This window comes from Mauremys reevesii, linkage group 1 (genome assembly GCF_016161935.1).
Source record: "Mauremys reevesii isolate NIE-2019 linkage group 1, ASM1616193v1, whole genome shotgun sequence".
NCBI lineage: Eukaryota > Metazoa > Chordata > Testudines > Geoemydidae > Mauremys > Mauremys reevesii.
The window spans coordinates 51,522,887-51,546,019 of NC_052623.1; the positions used below are offsets into that span (position 1 = coordinate 51,522,887).

General features: G+C 43.8%; 1 long non-coding RNA gene across 2 annotated transcripts; it reads right to left on the reverse strand.

Moving 5' to 3' along the window:
• Positions 1–8,976: 8,976 nt before the first annotated feature.
• LOC120395529 lies at positions 8,977–20,949 on the reverse strand. 2 transcript variants are annotated; one of them, XR_005592680.1, is made up of 3 exons: positions 20,760–20,949; positions 11,100–11,295; positions 8,977–9,250 (listed from the first exon to the last, which is right to left on the reverse strand). It is a non-coding gene; the product is annotated as an uncharacterized LOC120395529 (long non-coding RNA). The 2 variants fall into 2 exon arrangements; XR_005592679.1 differs by lacking the exon at positions 20,760–20,949 and adding an exon at positions 16,577–16,731.
• Positions 20,950–23,133: the final 2,184 nt, after the last annotated feature.

A 23,133-nucleotide genomic window follows, 5' to 3' on the forward strand; every position in this document is an offset into this window, starting at 1 on the left:
CAGGATCAGGATGAGAATGAGGATGCCAGAGAAAGGAGGGGGGAAATAAAAGCAGTTTTAATGTAGGAGAAAGTTTGACCCTATTAACCCTGAGAGTGCCTCTTCAAATGTGTTGTTTGGTGTATGTATCCCTGCCTCCATTCTGAGATCTGAAATGAATACTCTGTAACTGCTGTGGGAGGCACGCCCTAGGATCAGAACAAATGTTGCAATTTCTCATTTAGAGTCAACAGTTCTGAAAACGTCATAAGTGACAAGGTGTGTAGAGAATATTCCTCAGCATGGAGCCACTGTTAAGATTATGCTGTGAATGTGTCAGGGAAGTCAGATCAGAAAAATAAACTATGCTGAGCATATATACAGTACTGTGCTTTTCCTAACTAAAGACTGGCTTGTAGTCCCCCTTGAAAGGCTCCTATGAAAGCTGACTGGCTGTGATTGGTAGGTTAGCAGTGGGTGGGTTCTTTAACAACAGGAAAGCTTCAAAATCTCAGAGTAAGGAAGATTACTCTAAGTATTTCTTTTGGATCTTCATGAAGCTATAATCCAGCATGTTTATATTGGTTGTAAGAATTTGCTTGGTTAAAGACCTGATTTGATTAGTTGAATTAGGTGCTACGAATCCAGTGCCCAGCTGGAGAATACACTGAGTTACAGGTGAAGAATGATGTGACAGATTCCCAAAAGATGAGCTACATTAAGTCCCACTGTAATAAATCACAGCATTTTGTGTATTTATCTCTCCTAATAATACAAAACCCTACCGCAATAAAGTGTATGTAAAAATCTCCCACGGTTCCCAGTTCAGCCCTTGCCCAGCATTAGCTGTGCAAAATATAATTAAGAGCCAGGTTCTGGGGCTGCAGAAGGCCAGCGTGTAAGCTGGCCCCAGAAGGAACTGTGTCTGATTCATCCACAACTCCTTCTAGTGAGCCCCTAGGATGTGCGTGCTGGACCTGGTCCAAAGTCCAGTTAACTCAATGGAAAAACTCCCACCGAGTTTAATGGGCTTGGGATCAGGCCCGCTGAGCTGTAGCTCCACCAGCCTTTGGAGAGAATGTAGCACTCTGGCCTGGTCCTCTGACTGCCTAAACTTCTGACTGCCAGAAGCTGGGACTGGACGACGGGATGGATCACTCGATAAATTTCGCTGTTCTGTTCACTCTGAAGCATCTGGCACTGGCTGCTGTCAGAAGACAGGATCCTGAGCTAGATGGACCATTGGTCTGTCCCAGTATGGCCATTCTTATGGTCTTATTCACGAGCCAGTGGAGGGGGTGGTGGTAAAGGTCTCAGACTCTCGGCTCCCTTATGGCAAGTTAGCACTCATGGGGCTGCTAGGAGGGAGCAGGCAGGGTCTGTGCTCCCCAATGGGATTCTGAGCAGCATCTATTTAGGGGTGCCGTGGTGGGAGGAGAGGGGAAGAGGATGTATCCTCCCCGTTTCTGTACACTGGTGCTGAGGCTGGCCAGAATCTAGCCCCACAGTATTAACATTCAAGAAACCGGTTTCTAACTTAAAACTGCAGGAAACTGTTTCCACCCCCACAATCCCGGCCCCATTTAATTGTGTCTTCGGTTAAAGCCAAACCTAGCGGAAATGTTAGTGCAGCTGGATCACTGCTTAAAATGGCCAAAAAAAAAAAAAGTAATGTAATGATGAGACAATTTTCACTGCCACAAACCGCCCATGTCTTTGGTGCTACATGAAAGTCCTTAGTTCTGCTTCCTCTGCAATGCCAACATCGTGACCCAGATGCAAGAGTCCATGATAGCCAGCGAACTTCTGCAAAGTGCAACATAAAGAACAGCTGCGATGGAGGCCTGGCACCTGGCGGACAGACATGACCCAAGCGTTCTCTAGCATATTAGACATAACACAGCATCCTGGCTAAGAACAGAAGCAACTCTCAGCATGAAGACTATTGTCCACCCAGCTGGCCCGATTCACTGCTACGGTAACTCCACCTATTCCAGGCAAAGCTGGAATAACAAAAAGGTGAATCAAGTTCATTGTGTGCGTAAGGAGCAGCTCAGAAGAGGAAGCTCTAAAAAAGAACTCAGGCTTAGTGGCTGCATACCCGGGGACTGTGTGCAGCAGGGAAAAAAAGAAGTGAAAGGAAAAGCCTCTTACTTGGACCAAAGGAAACCAACCACTACAAGAAACATGACTAGCTGCAGTGGCAAAAGCCGCTGGCAGATAACAGTAACCAAACACAAAATGATTTACAACGGAAAAGTTATGTTTGGCCGGTAGCAATCAACTCTAATGGAACACCATCTAACTGTAAATATCCCAGCAACGCCAACCCTTGAGGAGGTAGTGTGTCCAGTGGGTAGGAAGCTAGCCTGAAAGTCAGGAGATCTAGCTTCTACTCCCAGTTCTGTCTTTGCCCTGCTGTGTGACCTTGGCAAATCTTTTCACCTTTCTGTGCCTCTGTTTACTTCTCCTTCTTTGCCTATTTAGATGATGTCGCTCACTGTGCATTTGTACAGCACCTTGCACAGCAGGCACTTCTGCAATACAAACAATCATAAACCGGTGGCTAGGTCTTTTGCGGTGTGTCAGTCAGTCCTCACCAGGCTGGGTTGGAGCTTTATAGAATCACACTTCTTCAAGCATCCTGTTGTTTTATGGAGCTGTTTTTGCAAAACTATTGATTAGCATTAGTCCATTTTGCTCATTTCTGCCCTCATCATTCTGTCTTTCTTAACAGATGCTGAAGGCCACATTTTGAATAAACAGCCTGTACATTTGCACCTATAGTTAGTTATGCCAGTACGGCCATTGTGTGTGCAAATAATGACTTCCAGACCCCTCCTGGGGATATTTCTTAAAACATCTAGTCAACAGCCATGTGGGGCCATTACAAGGGATCCAGACTGCACTGCTGACCTGCCATCCAGGCCTTCACGCCTTCAGGATGGGTTATCATGGGTTTGCTTTACTTGGGTCTAGCCAAAAAGGAGCTTTAGCTGATACACTGCACCAAGCTGTTGTGTGAGCGGGGGGAAGATTACAACAGCATATTGCCCCACTGCTCCCTATTAAACCCTGTATCCCTCTTCATTACTAGGCCTAGTTCAAGGTTCTGGTACTGATCTACAAAGCCTTTAATGGGATAGGCCCACAGTACCTTATGGACTGACTTATGCCTAATGAAGCCCGGGTAGAGAATCAATGGATATAGAGCAGGGGCCTTTTAAGAGCAGGCCCAATGACTGGGAACAGCCTTCCCCAACAGAGAGCAGGAAGAGTCTGAGCCTCACCATCTTCTGGTCATATTGCAGAGCCCACCCCTTCAGCAAAGCATCCCCCTCAAGGGGACAGAGCAGACAGTTGCCTGGCTACAAACAAAGAGAGGGATGGGGAATGGTCTGTCTCTTCTGGACAGATCTCACTGGGCCTGATTCTCCTCTCACAAACTCTGGTATAAATCAGCAGTGGTTGCATTAAAGTCAATGGAATTACACCAGTGTAAAGCCAGCATGAGAGGAGAATCTGGACCCCCTCTTTCTAAGCCCTACGTCCAATTCCTAGATCCTGCAGTGCTAGAAAGGCTGCTAGATTTGATAGATTTGCTTGAACAAGCCTGTCAGTACTGTCCCTCCTACTGCTAACAGGAACTCATCAGGCAAGATTCTCTGCCCAGGTGAGCAAGGAGAGGGGAAAAACACAGGCAGGTCTTCCCACCCTGGCACACCTGCAGGAAAAATCTTAGTGCGAGTTGTTCTTGAGCACGATGTGGGGTGGCATCATTGTGCTGGCTATGGTAATCGTAGCATGCCCCCCAAAGGGAGTGTGGCTATAGGCCCATCCTGCTCCACCACTGTGTACAGCTGCTGGTCCAAGGGAGAGTGCTTACTGCAGCTTCAAAAAAAGAGATGCAGAAACCAGTGTCTTTTAAGTGTCCTAAGACACAGTGTTCATTTCTGTCTGCAATAAAGCCCCTTATTTTGGGTTGTAATTTCTGAGCCTAATACGGCTGGTTTTGTTTCATGACAAGGTGATACATCGATTTTACCAGTTGATGGATGTAGCAGGCACCATCAGTGTCGAAGGTCCTATTTCAATCGGTAAGTTATCTAAGCAATCTGTGCTGCCAACTGCTAGACAATACCACATTGTTCAGCCACTTAGGCAGACATTTCTAATGTAACACTGCGATAATATGCCAGCCCTTCTATGTCAAACCCTAACCCTAACCCTAAACCCTTGAACACCTAATGCAAAACAGAATTTGAAATACTGTGCGGTACTTTACTACCAGTATTAGCACCAGTATTTATATAACCCAGGGGGCTCAGGCCCCCATTTTGGCCAGATCAGGGTTTGGGGCAGAGGCTGTGATCGGTTACCTAATCCTGCCTGGAGCTGTCCAGGCTCACCCCCCACAGAGCCAGACCCTGCAGAGGGCTGCAGAAAACCACACATTTCTAGCAGCCCCCAGCTGGGTGGCTCCGTGACACAGGCATTGTGTGTGGAATCATGTGCTCAGGGCCCTGCCTACAGCTGCCCTGGTCCAGCCAACGCTGAGTAAGGCCAGGTTGCAACCTGATCAGCTTCCTCCACAGTGAAAAGGCATCTGCATCTACAACTCAGAGCTGCTGGAACACCACAGGCCACTGATCCATCATGGGGACCCCCAGCTCCCAAGTGGGGACCCCATGCTGGGAAAGATGGGAGGAGCCCAGGGCTAATGGGGCTCAAGGAGATGGTGGTTCCTAGCAGGGGAAACCCCACATACCTCTGTGGGGAGCTTCCATCTATGCCCCTGAGGGTAGGGGTTCCCTCTATGTGCCATTAAGCCTCCCATTAGCCCTGGCCTCTTCCCACCAGAGACACTGGGCACAAAATCCATCTCTGAATGACAACTACAGATCTGACAATCCCAAGATCTCGGGAGACTCACACTTCCCCCAAAACATGCTGGGCCCCAGGGAGATCAGCATACTGTCCTTAAATCCAACAATCCTATCTTAATGCAGCCCAAGTCCTCATACAGCAAGTGTCTGTCCCCAGGTAGCACCAAACTCAAGAACACTTCTCACTTTCCATTTCTGCAGCTTCTCTCAAACCATATGCACCTGCAACCCAGACAGTGGAAGAGAGGAACCCCATTACGATGTCATGTGGGTTCAGTATTACAGAATAAAATTCATACTGCAGAAGGCCCAAACAAGGCCCTGTACATTACATCAGCTCTTACCGTGTAGCCTGGTGGACAGGATACCAGCGTGCCAGTCAAGAGACCAGCGTTCTATTCCCAATTCTGCAACCAAGTAGTTATGTGACCTTGGGCAAGTCAGTTAGCCCCTCTGTGCCTAATTTTCCCCATCTCTCTAAAGGGGATAAAGATACTTAATCTCCTTTGCTATCCAGTATTGCCAACCACAAGCATTCAAACATTTGGAGTCAGGTCCCCCCAAAATTATAGGATTTGCTTAAAAATCATTACACTGTATATAAAGGAAGGTGACCGTCTACACGAATATTGTCACCATTGTTGTACAATTGCGATAAATCTTCTATAAAATATGCCTTGTAAGGTATCACTGGAAAAGTTGTAATCTGTGGAACAGTTCTAACTTGATGAAACGCATATATCATCATTGGGTATGAAGTTATGAACTTTTGCTTGTCACTAAACATGTTATGTTCCTGGGTAACACCCACAAGACAGATTTACATCAAGACTAGACAGCCATGCTTGGTGGGCCAATCAAGAAAATCATCTCTTCCAGTGGGCCCTTCTCAAGGACACCTTAGAGCAGTGGTCCCCAACGCAGTGCCCTCGGGTGCCATGGCGCCCACCGGGGCATTTATGTGCGCCCGCCTAGTGCCCAGCAGAGGAGAGAAGCCGTGGCCCAGCACCTGCCGGAGACAAAGAACTCCAGGGCTGCAGGCTGCGGGTGCCGCTGTTCTCTGTCCCTGGCAGGTGCGGGGCTTCGGCTTCTCTCTGGCTTCTTCGGGGCTGCAGGCTGCGGGCGCCAGTGTTCTCGGTCCCCAGCAGGCGCAGGGCCGTGGCTTAAGCCGGAGAGAAACCGCGGCCCCGCGCCTGCCTGGGACAGAGAACTCCGGGGCTGCAGGCGCCGGTGTTCTCTGTCTCCAGCAGGCGTGGGTCCTGTCTAGTGCCCAGCATGGGAGAGAAGCCGGGGACCCACGCCTGCCAGGGACAGAGAACTCCAGCGCTGCAGGCTGTGGGCGCCAGTGTTCTCGGTCCCCAGCAGGCATGGGTCCCGTCTAGTGCCCAGCATGGGAGAGAAGCCGGGGACCTGCACCTGCCAGGGACAGAGAACTCCAGCGCTGCAGGCTGCGGGCACTGGCATTCTCTGTCCCTGGCAGGCGCAGGGCCACGGCTTCTCTTCGGCTCCTCTGGGGCCGCAGGTGCCAGTGTTCTTGGTCCCCAGCTGGCGCAGGGGCGTGGCTTCTCTCCCCTGCTGGGCACTAGGTGGGCCCCAGGCCTGCCAGGGACAGAGAACACCGGCGCCCGCAGCCTGCAGCCCTGGAGTTCTCTGTCAATGGCAGGCGCGGGGCCACGGCTTCTCTCCAGGGCTGCAGGCGCTGGTGTTCTCTGTCCCTGGCAGGCGCCGGGCTACGACTTCAAAGCCGGAGAGAAGCCATGGCCCCGCCCCTGCCGGGGACAGAGAACTCCGGGGCTGCAGGCTTCATTCTATGTTAAAGTAAGAATAATAAACGTTGAACTGCTGGTCCAAATATATTTTACTTTTTTAAAATAAATAAGATGAAAACTGTTTATGATATTTGTTTTGTAAAAACTCCTTAATTTTTCTTACAGGTAGATAAAAAAGAGGAAATTCACATGGTAAGATGAAAGAGTAATTGCCGAATAATTTAATTAATACCTTTTACATGTAAAATTACCCTTTTTAGCTTATGGATTCATATATTATGTAATATTAAACATGATGTTTTTCGTATTATTTAATGTACAAATACAAAATAAGTCTTGAAAAATTGTTGGCGCCCGCCACACCCTTCTGAAAACATGAATGTGCTACTGGCCACAAAAAGGTTGGGGACCACTGCCTTAGAGAGCACATGAACAATGGAGACCCCATGCTCAGACTGGAACATAGAACATCTGATGCATAACTCCATGTCTGAGCCAGTACTTTCCATGCACATGGATTGGAGATATAAATTGGAGATGGAGACATCACCTCCTGGTCTCATTCCTGCCCCACATCTCTGGACTGTGATTTCTAACAAAGGGAGCTTTGAATGATGGACTGAGGACCCCCATCGTTTGATTGAACCAGAAAGACTTATTGCAAGCTAGCAGATTTAACATCCCTGCTATTATCCTGATCTACAATCTGAAATCAACAGTAATGTATATGATTCACTTTAACCTTTTCATAACTCTCTTCTTTATTATTAATAAACCTTTAGTTTTAATTTACTAGAGGACTGGCATCAGCATGGTTTTTTGGTGAGATCCTGAAGAACATATTGACCTGGGGTGAGTGGCTGGCTCTCCGGAGCTGGAAGAACCTAATAGGATATGACTTTGGGGTTTAATAGCCTTTCATCATAAAGTCTGGGTGGTGCACGAAGGGCTAGAGGGCCTGAAGGTCTGTGGCTTCATAATAACTAGTATAGTATTTTGGAAGCACACATATGTTACTGGCTTGCTAAATCTTATGAGAGAGTACACCACCCATCTGGGGTGAATGCCCTGTATTCTGGCCGTCTGACCTGAGATTGGCACTCTTAGCTGTGTCCCAACATCTGAAGTAAGGTTCCCCTCCAAATCATGGGATTTACTTAAAAATCATGAGATGTATGAAATAATACAGTTGGATTCTTTTCACTTGCCTTTTGAACCTTTGGGGCTTCTGCTTTCAAGTTTTCTTCCACAACCATGAGGCCTACAACTTACATTAAAAAAATCGAATACCTGTAATTCTAGTATAGTCACATGACTCCAGGAGCTCGTGCTTAAAGACGAATACCAAATATTGCAACTTGAGTTGAGGTCACAAAAGTTGGCAACACTGGATCATATCTACAGATAAAAAGTGCTGGAATAGTGATAATCAACTACTTTAGTTTATTATCCTTGCATGGGACCATAGTGGTGAACACAAGACCTGTTTATCTTGATAGGGAAGATGGCTCTGGGGCCAGAGCCTGAATGGCAAATGTTTTTTTAAAAAACATGTTTTTTAAACTTGTGATCTCTCGTCAGCTCTCTCTCAGTTCCAGTCCATTCTGGAGCCAATAATGGTTCAGTGTCTCCTCCCTGTTGTCTCAAACTTCACCCTCACTTCAAAGTACAGAAAAAATAGAAAATCCATTATATATAAAAATAAAATGTGCTTTGTATGCCAAATGTCAGACTGAGAGGATTCCTACCCCGCAGGCTCATATGAGTTTGCTAAGCTGACTGAAAACTCATTTCCTGTTTATTACATTGATTTCATCTGCTAGCTAACTTGTGAGTTTTCCTGCTCTTAAAATGTTTCCTCTTTTCTATTTATACAGAGAATATTCCCTTTATGTCTCTCAAGGAAAAGTAATATCCTTACTGAAAGATAAGGCAATGCTCCTTCCAGCACTCACAAAGGCACTGAGTATAGATCCATGGAGATTCTGCACAATTGGTTTTAGGCACATGTGGGTTGCAAATTATCTCTGGCCAGTTTTAACCAAAGTGAGGCTCACATTAGCACACCCAGAGCCCGACCCAACAATTACCTCTCTTTCCTTGCTGTTTTGCAAATGAAGTCACTGTTTAGCCATAACAGCCAAAGCACAATAAAAATATGAGAAATTTACCCAAACATCCAAATTCATCAAGGCTCACCAGGGGTGGGATGTTGCCAGGTGCAATCTGCAATTGTTCTTGCTGCTTTCTCTGACCTGAAAACATTTTTCACATTAGACAGTTGCAGACAAAGGAATGAAAAACAGGTCTTTTTCCTTCTTCTCCTTTATTTTTGAACACGGAGCCAATATTTCCTGATTCAGATAACCCATACATGCCCTGAACGATTTTACTGGACGAGAGCAGGACAAATGCTTTCAAGAAAGGGCCCCTTCTGTACTGCTTATCAGCTGTTAGCACCGCAGGCATCACTGCATCCATGTCAAGGTGCTTCTCTTCCCACGTGGCATTCATAGCAACATATTGGGAACAGACAGCTGGGGAGCAAAGCCCCCTCCTCTTAGTGTGCATCTTCAACAGCCAAAATACGCCACAGTCCTGCTTGCCCAACTTTTCCTCAAAAAGAAAGAAAAGGGTTAATTTGCAATGGAAAGTTTTCTTCACCATAACAGCTTTCCAACTTCCAGCTAATACTAGCTGATACCAGGTGATTAAGGCCTCTATGGTGGCTTTGCAGGCACAGCCACAGTAAAAAGAATGAGCCTGGGTCCCCTCTCGCTGACACCATTGACCTCAGCTGAGTTAATCCTGATAAACACTGGGGTAAAAAGCAACAAAAGCTGCGTCTGACGAAGTGGGTATTCACCCACGAAAGCTCATGCTCCAATACGTCTGCTAGTCTATAAGGTGCTACAAGACTCTGTCACTTTTTACAGATCCAGACTAACATGGCTACCCCTCTGATACAATGTGCACCAGTGGCAGGAGGTTATCTGTGTGTGGAGTACGTCAAGGGGAACTGGGGTCAAGCATATGCACAGGGAACTCTTCCTTCTCCTTTTGGGGGGTTGAACCTGTATCCTGCCCGCATCTACCTCCAGACTGCTAACAGGTATGGAAAGAAGTGGGGTCACTACCACTCTCCTTGCATGCCACAGCCTTATCCCAATATCACAGGTGGAAATCCAGAGTAAAGCTACTGATTTCACTGTTGTAACCCCAGAATTTACACCAGAATCACTGAGGGTGCACAGGCATGTGAAATGTGGCTCACCCTGTGCTGGTGCACAAGGACAGGGTAAGCCTTCGAGTTCCCTCAGCCCCAGACAGAGACAGCCAGAATCAGGCTTCTCACAAGGGAAATCAAAAGGCGGGGCTGGCAGCTGACAGTGCAGGCCCCATGCTGCTCTGAAGGGAGGCACCAATATACTCTCTCTCTCTCTGGGACTCCACAGTCTAGATTCAACATGAGAAATTCTCTGCTATTCTGACACACAGCATTTTTGCTACACCTGATTAAAAGTCTGAATAGTTTATATATATATGGCCACATTTTCAAAAGCAGCCTCCTTTTGGGGTACGGCAAATGTAATTCAGTGTCAATTAGTGGGTCTAATTCCCTTTGGGTCCTTTGAAAAGTACAGCCTGCATGTTTTGCCTCAAACATTAAGCATTTTAGATAAAGCTCACCAAGCTTATTCCATGTTGTTCCGAATTAACGTGCCTCAAAGCAGGGCCTCTGCCATACCCCCGGGGAGGCTTGTTTTAAAAAAATTGTTTTTCTCCCAATCTCTCTCTCTCTATATATATATATCTTCAGCCCCCTCAAATGCACCTTTTATCAGGTCTAGCTAAAAATGATGTGCCTTAGAACAGCAAAGAATTCACTGTGTTGAATCTAGACAGGAAAGGTATCAGTGGGAGGTGGGTGCTAACATCCACTGACTCCTTTGAAAATACCAAAAAGTCAAGAGAGGCTTGGTGTGGGACCACTCCTGGCAGTGCTTAATTTGTAATGAAAGAGGTGCTGGGGCGCAAGCAATTTTTTTTACATTCATAACTGACACAGTAAGCTCAGAGGTGCTCGAGCTCAGTCCCAGCACAAATTAAGCAATGACCCCTCGCATGGACCAACTCACGAGAGAGGTCCGGAGGCTACCAGTTGTTCTATCAGAGGAGGGGATAGGGCTTCTCCCCTGGCCTCAGGGTCCTGTCAAGGGGGTTAGCCTTAGGAGCCTGGAGATCTCTGGGGATCTTCTGGAGGCACAGGGCCATCTATGTGCAGACCGTGAGCTCTTCACAGCTCTGGGCCCATCTCGCCTCTACTGACACCCAGGCAGCGAGTTTCCCTGAGATGCACTGCTGAGGTGTACCTCACAGGTAGCTCCCCCCTGGAGATTTTTCCCAATGCAGAGAGAGCTTCACAAAAAAATTAGGACCAGCTTCACCTGCCTGTTGGCCCTACCTCATCTCTGTCTTCTCCTCCTCTCTTTCCATGCACAGATTCCAGGACTTTCAGAGGCAGATCTGCAGATTCTGGGATGGAAGGATGGTGGTCTGGAAGTTGCTAACCAACCCTCACCTTTCTATTCAGCAGAAAGGAAATCACAGTGCAGAGAATTCACTCTGTTGATGGGTCCTGGAGGAAATGATCCTCAAAGCTAATAGCAGAAATCAATAACAGCGGAAAAATGAGTAACAAACATTAATCTATGATACATGTAACTAAGAGGCATTACTTAGAAAAACTTAACAGAACTGATTGATAAATGTGTGATTACATTGCTTACACTACTGGAAGGTGCTCAGATACTATGTTGATGAATGTGGTACAAAAACCTATACAGAATAGGTTAGAATAGAAACAATCACTCATATTAAACATTCCTGGCCCATGAATAGCCAAGGAAGAATTTGTACATTTCTATCAGCGTCTGTTCCATCAGCCATCAATGCTAAACAGGTGGATATTAAGGATAAACATAGACATGGCTAAATTACACTAGCTGATGTGGCTGCAGTAGAGGCAAGGAGAACAGAAGAAGGAAATGACCCACATTAGAACCTGCCAGTGAACAAAGTAATCAAACTGGATGATTTTCTGGCTGACTTTTTAAGTCATTGCGTAGGAAGGAGGTGATGGTATAATTCTGACAAAAGTATGTATGAGGTTTCAATGCAGGTGTTTCCCCCCCCCCCCCCCCCCGAATATAAGTTAATATAAAATGTTGGAGATAGGCCAGGATCAACTTCTGGATCCAAATACTACTACATTTTGGCAGTTTGTCTCCGGATTTGGACTCTCAGCCAAACATCCCAGATGATCCTAGAATGAGCCAAACCTTACTCTTTAATCCAAATACCAATAATAGGTACTGAAGGATAAAGGTGAGAAGGGAGGAGTTTAAATACCTTCCTTCATTCTTCACCTTTGAGCTGACAACACACAGACGTCAATATAGAAAATGTCATCCCTCCCCCTCAAAAATTACAGAAGATTTTGAGGAAAGGTCCATCTCACTGGCTAGCTGAATGCAGGGCCGCCCGGGGGGGTGGGGGTGGCGCAAGTGGGGCAATTTGCCCCGGGTCCCACAGGGGCCCCCACGAGAGTTTTTGGGGCCCCTGGAGCAGGGTCCTTCACTCGCTCTGGGGGTCCCAGAAAACTCTTGTGGGGCCCAGGTCCCCGGAGCTTCTTCCACTCTGGGTCTTCAGTGGCAATTTGGCAGCGGGGGGCCCCAGAACCCCTGAATCGTCTGGGCGGCCCTGGCGGAATGGGTAGAATAAATGCAGAAGGAACGATTGAGGAATGCTGAGATTCTTGGTCTGGCTCTTTTCTCTTAGGTCAACAGGTTTTTCAACAGTTTAAATACAAATTTGAAAAAGGATATGGGGCAAAAAGTGAGATGAGAAACTAGGTGAGAGCTGCCATTCGAGGGTATGTTTTGTTGGAAGGCTATTGCACAGCATTGCTGAGAGTATTCCCATACTGATATACACTCCCAAAGGATACCCATTGGGTGGGTTACACAAGCATGTATAATAGAGGTGTTAAACTGGCCAGTTTGTTGATGTACTTCCCTACAGCCGGCTGTCCAGATCTAAGGAAATATCCCTTTGCTGGCATGGAAGAATAAATCTGGAATGTGAGATTCAAGAATGCTTCTTGAAAGAGTAACAGCTAGCAAAAGACAAAAAGAAATAAGAAGTTCTTTAAATACATTAGGAGCAAAAGCAGGGGTGGCTCTAGCTTTTTTGCTGCCCCAAGCATGGCAGTCAGGCAGCCTTCGGTGGCTTGCCTGTGGGAGGTCCCCGGTCCCGCGGATTCCGCATACCCACCACCGAACTGCCGCCGAATTCGTGGGACCGGCGGACCTCCCACAGGTGCGCCACTGAAGGCTGCCTGACTGCCACCCTCACAGTGACCGGCAGGGCGCCCCCCCGCGGCTTGCCGCCCCAGGCACGTGCTGGTGCCTGGAGCTGCCCCTGAGCAAAAGAAAGACAAAGGAAAGTGTAGATCCTGTACTTTCAGGGGAAAGGAGAGCTAATGGCATCAAGATGGCCGAGGTGTTTAATGCCTATTTTGCTTCAACCTTCACTTAAATGGTTAATAGTGACCAGATACTCAACACAATATTAACAAGAGGGAAGGAACAAAAGCCAAAATAGAGAAAGAACAAGTTAAAGACTATTTAGCTAAGTTAGATGCATTCAAGTTGGCAGGGCTTGATGAAATTCATCCTAGGTTACTTAAGGAACTAGCTGAAGCAATCGTGGAACTGTTAGCATTATCTTTGAGAACTCATGGAGGATGGGTAAGGTCCCAGAGGAACAGAGATGGGCAAAAGGACACAGAGAATTATAGATCAAGGAGACTAATTTTGAACCTGGACAGACATTGGAACAAATAATTAAACTATCAATTTGTATTCACTTAGAGGATTATAGTGTTATAAAGAATAGCCAGCATGGATTTGTCAAAGACAAATAATACCAAACTAACCTAATTTATTTCTTTGACAGGGTTACTAGCCTTAGTAGATAGGGGAGAAGCAGTAGACATGATATATCTTGATTTTAGTAAGGTTTTTGACACCGTTCCACATGACATTCTCAAAGGAAACTAGGGAACTGTTGTCTAGCTGAAATTACTGTAATGTGGGTACACAACTGGTTGAAAGACCATACACAAAGAGTAGTTATCAAAGATTTCCTGTCAAAATGGGTGGGACATATCAAGGGCAGAGGGTCCCTCAGGGGTCAGTCCTGGGTTCAGGACTAGTCAATATTTTCATTAATAACTTGGACAATGGAGTGGAGAGTATGTTTATAAAATTTGCAGATGATACCATGCTGGGAAGTGTTGCAAGCACTTTGGAAGACAGGATTAGAATTCAAAATGACCTTGTTAAATTGGAGAATTGATCTGAAATCAATAAGATGAAATTCAATAAAGATAAGCACAGAGTTCTACACTTCTGAAGGAAAAATCAAATACACAACTACAAAATGGGGAATAACTGGCTGGGTGGTAGCACTGCTGCAAAGGATCACAAGTTGAATATGTTAACAATCTGATGCAGTTGCAAAAAGGGCTAATATCTTTCTGGGGTGCATTAGCAGAAGTGTTGAATGTACAATACAGGAGGTAATTGTCCTGCTCTACTCGCCACTTAGCTGGACTACAGTGTTCAGTTCTGGGTTCCACTTTTTAGAAAATATGTGGATAAATTGGAGTAAGTCCAGAGGAGAGCAACAAAAATGATAAAAGATTTAGAAAAGCTGAACTATGAGGAAAGGTTAAAAAAAACTGAGCATGACAACAGAAGACTGAGGGGGTACCTGACAAGCGCCTTCAAACATGCTAAGGGCTGTTATAAAGAGAACTGTGATCAATTGTTCTCCATGTCCATTGAAGGTAGGACAAGAAGTAATGGGCTGAATCTGCAGCAAGGGAGATTTAGTTCCGATATTAGGAAAACCTTTCTAATTATAATGGTAGTTAAGTTCTGGAATATGCTTCCAAGGGAAGTTGTGGAATCCCCACCATTGGAGCTTTTTACAAACAGGTTGGACAAACACCTTTCAGGGATGGTCTAGATTTACTTGGTGTTGTCTCTGTGCAGGGGGCTGGCCTTGATTATCTATGGAGGTCCCTTCTAGCCTTCCATTTCTACGATACTATGATTCTTACCCTCATACAGCATTATAGTGCTTTGAGTCCTGGACTGATTTATCTGTGCAAGAAAATCAGTCCAGAACTCAGCAGGCATTGCTAAAATGACTCCACTATTTGATAAGGATGAATTGAAGACAATGCAACTTCAATATATAGCAAGGATTCTTTTTACCAATGCTTATAATTACATCATTTTGCACATTAAAAAAAATATAATGCTCATTTGAGCAGTCTTCCTTTAGGATTATTATAGGAAATATTACTCCCAGAAGGCTCCAGTAAGTGGCTTATCTCCCATATTTATAAAACTTGAGAAAGCGTTGCCTAGTAAAGAGCCTACGCTATTTCACGCAGTCAGGGAAGGGATTTATTGGGTAAAGATACAGGACTGTCTGAGAAAGAAAATGGCAGTATATGCACGTGTTTTTCATTTTTTATATGGTCAAAGAAGCTCAGCTAAAATTGTCACTAAGAATATATGCAATACCTGAGTATTTTTAGCGTATCTCAGGTCACATTTCCTGTATGCATTAATCTGCGGTTGGACTATCTGCTCATACAAACACTCTCGTCAATGGTTCAGATCAATATACAAGAGGGATCACATTTGGGCATCTCAGATTGAAATAGAAGTGTTGCCTTTGTAGTTAAATATTCTACTTATGGCTCATGATAAGGCTCTAGTGGCAACATAAGTCTCGGCAAAACACCACTGAAATGAATAGAGTTATATCAGGGATGAATTTGGTCCTAAGTAAACATTTCATATTTGTAAGGGGAAATGTAAAGGCTCACTGGTGGGAGAGAGGCTTCCCTTACTTCCAAGGTACTGTGGATTGATTGAGTTTAGTACGTTATGTAGAGATGGGCCACATTTTTTGGTCAAACAGCAAGTTGCCAAAATATGCACTTCAGGGCAATTGAAACTATTTGCAAATTCAGGTCATATTCAAACAATAGTTTTGGCTAAATAAAAAAAAATCAGGAAAAAAATGTCAAAAACGTTGAAACAGTTCATTATGACGTTTTCAAAATGAGGTGTTTCAATATTTCATTTTGAAATGAACTGTGTCATTTCAAATCGACATTTCTAAAACAAAATGTAGATTCAAAACAATGTTCAAAATTTTTAGTTCAACCCAAATGAAATGTTTTTCACGTTGTCATCCATTCAGTTTGAAACTAAGCAATTTCCCCCCCAGATTTTTTGGTTCAGCTAATTAATCAAAAACATCATTTATTTACTCAGCTCTAATATTTTTGATGGATTAGCTAACATTTTCATTAAAAGGCAAGTGCCAGAATTATGTTACACTTAGATTCTGTGTCATATCTCATTACAGAAACTGTGCATCATTACATCGAACCTCAACTCTAAGGGACATCAAATGCTGAAGTGACTTAGAATAAAGACTGATGGAATTTTTACAATGTGGTCCATACAATGGCTTTGTATATGTTATGAGGGTTACTGTTGATTATAAAATTATAGTAATATTTGGACACCATGCATGGCAGAGACACAGACATTGTTTGGAATGGTAAGAATAGATATGCCAGTATAGATACAATTCAGATGTATTTGCTGCTGGCAATGACAATTCCTACCTCCTAGAAAGGTTTGAGTGGAAGAAGATTTTTTTTTTTTTTAAATAGCAGAAATGTGTTACCTTGGTGTTATGGCAGAGTTAGTATATGTCATAGGTCACAGGAAGAATAAGATAGAAAAGGAGACTCTCTGGCTGATAATTTTCAAGAACAGGCACCTGAGTTGTTCATACAGATGCAGAGCTAATTCTTATTCTTGCCAGTTCCCTGTTCATGGATAGCAACTTTTATAGCCTTCTTCCAAAACTCATGACCGTATGCCTGGCTGTCATGCAGATCGGTCTTTCTGAGTCTAAGGTCTGCAGATATCTAGTCCAAGTACCGAGTCTTTGGCTTCCCCTTGGTTGTCTTTCTCCGCAATCTCTAGGAAAAGGGAAACTCCAATTTCAAACCAAAGGCATCAGGCTTGGACATCCGACCTTCAAAGCTCATGCAATAGACACACTCATGTGAACTGATGTCCATGTCAAGTGTAACTCACAGGGCTAAAATGTTCCCGAGACACAACGTACCACAGCTTTGCATGACTGTTGTAACTTGGCATGGGCTACTAAAGTTAATTGTTAGCGGAAAATATGCAATTTCCAGTAGTTTGCATGTGCACCATAGGTACTATTTTGAAAAATTAGCTCTATATTATGGGACACCTAATCACATTGGTGAGCAGTTACTAATCATGTCAATAGTCCCACTAGCCTGAATGAATCCATTCTTCTTCTATGCTTTGGCCCCAAATCATTACATGTGCAAATAAACCAAAAGAAAACTTTCAAGCAGAAGACCCTGCAAGAACCAGAGTCACTCCACTGTCCCAGTGTGAACTATGTGAATGGTATATAGCTTTTTATGAAGGGTGATGAACTAAAGCACCATCTGGCTAGGTTTCTGAGACAGTACTGAGCAAAACATTCAGAAATCACAGGTGACTTGTGTATTGTGGTCCTGGTTACTCTTAAAAATCAGGGCATTTATTATTCTTGACTTTACAGTAGACCCAAAGGCCCCACTCACCACTGGCCCCCATTGCGCTGTGCAAATATGTTTTGCACTGAACATCAGTAGTCAGATACATGACTTTACTTTATTAATCATACCTACACCGCATGAACATTCACACAGCAATGACTGAGGCACCAGCATGGTACTTATGCAACGTGCTTAACTTTTAACATGTAGTCCACTGACTTCAGGTTAGACATGTGCTTAAGTACCTTGCTAAATCAAGCCTAAATTCCAAAAATCTCGTTCCAGGCTTAGTGTGGAAAAGATTCCCTGGGAATTGTCTCTTCTATGCTTGTTACAAACTCCTAGGCCATGTCCATACTACAGCTTATGTTGGCATAACTTATGTTGCGCAGGGGTGTGAATAAATCACACACAGACTCCGAGTGACATAAGTTACACCTAAAATGCTGGCATGGACAGCGTTATATCAGGTTCTCCCACCAGCATAGCTACTGCCCCTCGCAGGGGTTGGCGTAGTTGGCTTAGAGTGGCTACATTAGAGAACTTACAGTAATGCATCTGCACTGGTGCAGCTGCACAGGTATAAGCTCTCTAGTGCAGCAGTGCCCTTAGACAGGAATATGGGCAGAATATCAGCTTGGATAACAAAGAGGAACTATCAGATACCTTGTAATAGGAGCAGATCTAAACAAGTTAACCATTTTTGTAGTGCACACCCTCATATATACTCAGGCATGTCTGCTTAGAATAATCAAGGCATAAGGACATACAAGATACATTTATGCAGGTAAAAACAAGATGAGGCTACAAGAGACATTGAAAATGTTTAGTATTTGAAGCACAGAAATCAAGTGAGGCACTAATAAAAAGTAAACTTTAGTTTCACCTGGTTAAAAGGCCTCCAGGAGGATGGCTGAGATGAACTGCCAAAGAGAAACACATTGGGAAGTACAATGACAGCCAGAAACAATTATTGAGATAGGGTCAACAGATAAAGGGAAAGGTGCTAACAACTTTTAAATGTTACAGCCACATAAATCTCAACGTGCAGGTCAATAAAAAAGACAAAGAGAAAAGAAAAACAGGGAAGAAAAAGCTGTTCTCCAATAGAATATTTCCCGAAGCCCCAACTAAGATATTCAGCCCACTCAGTATCTTTGACTAATTGCATTGTTATTATATCTTATTTATATTACAGTAGTGCCTGGAGGCCTCTGCTGAGATTGTAGCCATGTTATGCTAAGTGCTGTACAAAGTCCCTGCCCAAAAATCTTACAACCTAAATAAATGAGGTGCACAAAAGGATTATTATTCCCATTTTATTGATAGGAACTGTGGCCCAAGTCACACAGAAAGTCTGTAATAGTGCCAGGAACCAACCTATATCTCCTGAGCTCTAGTCTAATGTCCTAATCATAAGACTATCCTTGTGCATCTTCTGTTTCACTACTGATATGAGCCTTGTTGCCCTCTCTGTTCTCGTCTCTTCTCTCACCTCAGTATCTGTATCTTCTCCTATGCAGCCTCATACATGGAAAGCTCTTTTTTTAAAGCTATTTTCAAGCATCCACTTTCACCATGTTCAAATCCTCCTTAAACCTGTGCTTCCTTGTTTGCGAGGAGGGAGGGGGAGGAAAGGTAAACATAAAAATGTATTTTTAAGAGCTCCCCCTAAGTTAAAAGTCCCACCAAGATGTGTGCACACCTTCCTGGGTAACTGCATCAAATCACTACTGACACTCTTGTCCAATCTCTTCCCTTCTTCCTTGTCCATTTGTGACCCTCACCTAGGACCTGATCCCAAACCAAATGTAGCTAACGGAAAGTCTCTCTGAAGGCCTCCATGAGCTTTGGATCAGGCCCCTGTTTTATGTCCCATTTGGACTGTGCACTCATTAGAGCAGAGACTGCATCTTTGCTCCATTTTCAGAGGCACTTGCACATTGTTGGGTGTTTGAAAAAAATACTAATAATGGTATCATAAAACTGGATGGTCAAAGCAACCGAAATGATGGCCCTGGGCAAGGGAGATTATTGGGTGACCTCTGTACTTCCAGCGTTAACCAGATAAAGCAGAAAAGGAGAGGCTGGCTGGTTATCAGCAGTACAAAGGAGCTTAGTCACGTCCATAATTTCACTAGCCCTAGGACCTCTCTCCTGTTGCATTGACCATCCATTTTTCTGACACCAGAAATGCAAGGGGATGGAACAGCCATCAATAATGAATTGGAAGAAAATAAAGGCAGTGTAATCACTCAGTAGTGCAAAGAAACAGACAAGCATCCGATTAAAAAAAAGCAAAGAGCCGGACAATTAATCAGAGTAACTGCAGTTGCAAATAGTTTGTCAGGCCCAGAAATCAGCTGGAATTCAATAAATAGTCAAGAGAAACACTGCAGCCTTTAAATGTAGTTATCGTCAGAAAAGTGACCTTCGTATTCGACACTTCTGCTCCCTGTGGCTTTGCTTCATCTCTGCTGCCCCAGTGCACTGTAGTAGGGGAAAGCCTCATGTATCACCAACAAAATTATCAGCTAAATTCTAGTAGCACAATCATTATCAACAGTAATGATACGAGAGAGAAAGAAAACTACTTGATGTGGAGATCTCATTTTGAGTTTACAATTATGGCCATTAGAAAAAAACCCATCGTTTGTTTTGAAACATGGACACTAAGCACATTTCATATATCGTATTATTATTTGTTGTGTTATCTTAGCACCTAGTTGTCCCAACCAAATTCATGGTCCTGGTTTTCCTAATCAGAGACAGACCCTGCCCAAATAGCTTACAGTCTAAATGTATAGACAGTTAATAGAAAAGAATGAATATGGGACTTTATTAATTATTATTATCTACTTGTATTCTGGTAGTGTTGGAAATCCTGCAGTGTCATTTCTAAAGTACCATAAACCTTTCTGATTATAATCGTACTTCAAGCAATGAGAAGCATTTTGTTTTGAAATCATTTTATACAACATTGACATATAACATAGCACCCTTAGCACAGCAATGGCCTGGTTTCCAGAAATGCTGAGCACCCGCAGGTCACATTGACTTTAACTGGAGTTGTGGGTGCTCAGTGCCCCTGAAAGTCAGGTCATAAAGGCTCATGATCAGTATAATTCAGATGTTTTACATCTGGCTAAATAACATTTTAAAAGCAAGTCTAGCACTGAGGTAGTGCCAAAGCACCATTGAACGATCAGAATGATCTGAGTACTACACCCAGAGCACTTTTGATACGTATGGATCCTGACATTTTGACTCCTGCCTTTATATTTCCCCAATTGAGATTATACTAATTCCTGATTTGTCAAGGGTGACCTTTCTTTGTCTGGACCTTTCTAAAACACCCCACAGCAAAAATCTTACCTTGAAAAAATCATCTGACCACTTGACCTGAGTCTCAAAGTCTTTACATGAGATGCCTCTAGGGTTTCAGATGTATATTTCAAAGCTGTGACATTGGCTTAGATAGTAAATCCACTCAGGTATACGCCATAATTCCTGAACCCCTTCAGTGCTGATTGGCTGTTTACTCTGACTTTCTCTTACCCTTCTCCAGCTGTTGCAGAGGGTGACTTTGAACAACACCAAAGTGACTTAGGAACATAAGTCCCAGTGGAAGTCATCATTTTAGCTTTAAAAAAAGAAAAGAAGATGAGTCCAGACGTACCATATTTAAGTCTGAGGAAGGATATCCTTTATTTTACAATAAATATCTATTCAAACCATTTCATAATACTTAACTAATAGTTTTAAGCTATTGAAAGCCCCATACTCCATTGCACTGGCTGTATACAGAACCAAATTTGTAAAAATACATAGTGGAGCTGAACAGGGTAAAAATGATGAGACTGCAGTGAACCCCACATCCCACTCCACAAAAATCATGGGTTTTGTTGCTGAAGATATGGTCTTAATGGTTAGGGGGCCAAGTATGTTTACATAACTTTTGTTTCTAGGTCTTCCAGATATGGAAGGAATATATATCTTGATATGCCAGTCATTTGACTGGATGTTCCTTAGAAAACTTGCGGGAACAAGAGCATTCTCTGGAAACAGCGAGGGAATTAACAATCAGTTAACACTGCATTGGCCAGCTCACTTTCCCTTCAGTTCTTGTCTCTTAGAAGTTTGTACAATTTTTTCAGTGATTGCATTTGGCTAGTCCTGCATAACAGTAAATTATTAATGTGCATCTCACCCAGTGCTATTGTTTGGTCTGAAGCCTTTTCCTTTTTTCTTCATTACCTTTGAAACTTGACCACAATTTATATGAAAGACGTGCTCTTTCTACTTTACAACACCACTTTGGGGCTGATCCTGCACCCACTGAACTCACTGGCCAAATTCCCATTCTCTTAAACGTGAGCAGGATAAGGCCCTCAAAGATGAAGGCAAAGATATTCCAAAATGGGTGTCTAACATTAGTTAGATTCCTAAATAATTTGCCTAATTTTGGGAGGTGCTGAGTATCTGTAATTCTCAGGTCACCATGCAGTGACTCCTGAGGAAAGTGCACGTGCTAAGCAACTCTGAAAATCAGGCCCATTTCTTAGGCACCTACGTTTTTAGGTGACTAGCTATAGGCACCCAGCTTTTAAAAGTTTGGCCTAATGGTTCAATCTCACCAGGTGCTGGGCACCTCTTAGAGTCACTGGCAGCAGAGAGCACTCACCCCTTGCCCGGAGGCAGGCAGCATCTCACAGGATTAGGCCCTGTTTCACGAGTTTAACGTTCTGTTTTTACAACATCGTGGAAGGTGGTTCAGGACCCATAATTGCAGATACATAAGAATAGACCCTGTGGTGATGATGGCTTTTAAACTCAGACTGACATTTGGCAGGATGTTTTTTATCTGACTAATCTTCAAAATCTGTGACGTACACAAACTAGCTGATGTCAAGGAACAAAACATGGGAACAGTAAAGCATCAGTATTGTCACTTCGACAAACAAAATGTATTGGGTGACTACCTTCCTACGAGCAATGTAATTTAGGAGCAATTATAATATTCTAGGTTAGTCTTGCTGGAGTTACATACCTATGCGCATTTTGGCAGTCACTCACATCACACCCACAGCATGCATGGCATATATGATGCTATAATTGCACACTCTGTTGCATATCACTGCTTGCATACATTATCCATCTTCCAGAAATGAATGTGACACAAAACACAGGTGCAATGATGCGTCTGAATGTTATTAAAGAGGGAATACAAGTCTGGCTGTACAATTTGTTAGAAAAAGGGCATTCATTCCTTGCAGTCCAAGCTCATTTCCCACACTGTTTCTCAGAATCGGCAAAACAAAAATGAATCACAAATACCTTGTGTCACCTTTTTGGTTTAGAAAATTTACTTTTAGTTGTAAAGAACTATCAGATAATGCAGTACTTGATTTGGACAGAATCCAAGATCTTATACTTGCTATGAATATATGCTAGGATTGGGGAGGGATAGCCCAGTGCTTTGTGCATTGGCCTGCTAAACTCAGGGTTATAAGTTCAATCCTTCAGGGGGCCACTTAGGGATCTGGGGCAAAATCAGTACTTGGCCCTGCTAGTGAAGGCAGAAGGCTGGACTCAATGACCTTTTGGGGTCCCTTCCAGTTCTATGAGATAGGTATATCTCCATATATTATATTATGCTACTAGACTTGGGTTTGTACCGGCTGCCATTGCAGTCAAATGAGAGTTTTCCCATTGACTTTATTGGGAGCTGGATTGGGCCCTGAACCTA